The sequence below is a fragment of the Hylaeus anthracinus genome, unplaced genomic scaffold (assembly GCF_026225885.1).
Source record: "Hylaeus anthracinus isolate JK02 unplaced genomic scaffold, UHH_iyHylAnth1.0_haploid 11985, whole genome shotgun sequence".
In the NCBI taxonomy this organism is placed as follows: Eukaryota; Metazoa; Arthropoda; class Insecta; order Hymenoptera; family Colletidae; genus Hylaeus; species Hylaeus anthracinus.
Genome location: NW_026534333.1, coordinates 6,595,210 through 6,597,529, shown reverse-complemented (window position 1 = coordinate 6,597,529; position 2,320 = coordinate 6,595,210). Strand labels below are relative to the sequence as shown.

The 2,320-nt window shown below is 41.7% G+C and overlaps 1 non-coding gene across 1 annotated transcript; it reads right to left on the bottom strand.

Moving 5' to 3' along the window:
- Nucleotides 1-294: 294 nt before the first annotated feature.
- Nucleotides 295-401, bottom strand: LOC128887420 (U6 spliceosomal RNA). The gene has a single exon (XR_008460032.1). It is a non-coding gene; the product is annotated as a U6 spliceosomal RNA (small nuclear RNA).
- Nucleotides 402-2,320: the final 1,919 nt, after the last annotated feature.

Here is a 2,320-nt window from a genome sequence, read left to right as displayed (position 1 = left end):
TAGAAACACGATCACATAAAATAATTGAGTGCAACTCGCGAAAGAAACTTTCGGGACAACCTAATACAAGGTTACGCGTTGAATGTTTGTTGGATCGTAGGACAATTTTGCCAAGGATGTGTCAAAAATTAACGAGGTGTAGAGAATGGTATACATAGACCTGCTGGAATCGATAATATAACGATTAAAGCACAAAATTTATGCTGGTTAAATACGTGGTATCTTTGTAAACGAAATTAAGTATATATAAATAGTAGTCGTATATAAGAAAATTGATGAAATGAAAAAGTTACAAAAAATGTGGAACGCTTCACGATTTTGCGTGTCATCCTTGCGCAGGGGCCATGCTAATCTTCTCTGTATCGTTCCAATTTTAGTATATGTACTGCCGAAGCAAGTACAACAGGCTCGATCTCGAAACCGTATATATACAAAAGATGGCTGGGTGGAGCGCTTGCGAGAAATTCTTACCTGGATACGCCATCTACCGAGATTTAAGCGCACTATATTCTGCGATCTATACAACTGTAATCTCTTCGTGCGTTTACGTTTTTCCTTACATGTCAGAGAATAAAAATAGTTCATGCCAGTTGTTCAAACGATAAAAATAAGAAACATTCGCTCATATTTCACTAAATATCGAACCGATGCGATGTCATTTCTCCTGTTGGTTGGTACTCGTTTTCTCTCGTGTTCGTGTTCGCCCTCTCGTATTTCTTCGCGTGCGCGGATTCCCTCTTTCCTGCCTCGTGGAAAAGAAATGACGACGATAGGTACTTGATAAAATTTCTTTTCCGGTACAAGTACAAGTATGTTAAGCCGGGCCACGCTTGTGTTCCGTTGCATTCGCATTATGCCCACGACCGATCTCAAATCGCGGATCGAACGAACGCTCTCTCGAAAAGTATTCGTTCAGCGTTTCGAGTATCGCTCGAACACAATTTGCGCATTAACGGCTGTTCGCGAGGCTACTCGAATTAAAACGGAAAACAGAGTACTGTTTACTTCTGTGAATTTGTTTCGTATTAAATTTAAAACTCCTTTTGCTATCGTGTCTTAGACACTGAGCTACTAGTTTTTACGTTTGCCACCATGTCTTTGTCGGCCTTCGAGCAAATATGTAAAGCAACTTCGTTTAAATAATCTCTACGCTTGGTCACGAGTTTTGGGTTCCCTTCAAATTATTACGCAAGCTTATAGAAGCTACTACGCGTGTATGGATGTGCTTTAAGATGTTACACACAAAAGTTCCGACGATTTTTATTCGAATTCGACCACTATACGAGTTCATCAGGATTTCATAAACGTAAATGATGGCGTGTACGTACATTTGTTATACATATTTTATCGTACATACGCGATGGACATACGTCGTGTAGAAAATTTTAATTCACGTTCATGTATACGAGTATGTGTGCATGGTGTACGCTTTATAGGTGCCGGATGTGTTCACTTTGCGTCGAGAAAGCGACCAATTTTAAGCTCTACCGAAGCCCAAGTTGGAGTAAACGTCAGTCATTCGTTACTTCGATGTTATCTCATCGTAACCCGAGCCTTGATTATGGAAAAAAGGTAACCTCCGTGGATAACGGTCGATCCATCCCAGCCGGTGGTCGATTACATCGTCCAAGTATTTCAAATTCGATTGCTTACTCCCGAAGAAATACACGCATTATTCGATGGTTCACCGATAAGATTAAACCTTGAAAACGTATAAATTATCTTTCGTAGGCAGCAGAGTGCGTACCATTTAAAATGAAAAGAGAAGCGACTCTAAATGAGGTTAAAGCCAGCAGCCTTCGACTTTACCTCGTATTTGCGCAATCGTGCAATTCCTCTTGTATGACATGTGCACTCTCTTCTAATTTGCGCGATACTGCAAAAACAAAACCTCGCACAATCGAACGTTAACGTGACATAACTCGCGATGTAACTTCTCAACATTACCGATCGTACCTTGATCGCCGCAGATCTACATAAACGTTGAATGTTAAAATTTGAATTACGAAGAACTTCCATTACGAGCGCGCGGTAGTTTCGACTCGTTGATCGCGAACGAAAGGAACGAGAACTTCGTTCGCGACCAGTCACCTTTGTCCGCGCACTCGAGCAATCCATGTGGCGGAAGTAAAATAGCCAAACAGGTAGCGGCTCTATGATTTAACCCACTTCCCGAAGGTCAAGTCGAAATTAGAAACTCTTACGATCGTTTCCGACTTTCGTTCGTACGCGATCACGAAGCTAGAATTCGAGGCGGAGAAAGTGCTCTGTCGACAGAGGAAGGATCGGAAGAGAATGAAAGAGGGTAGAGAGGCACGGG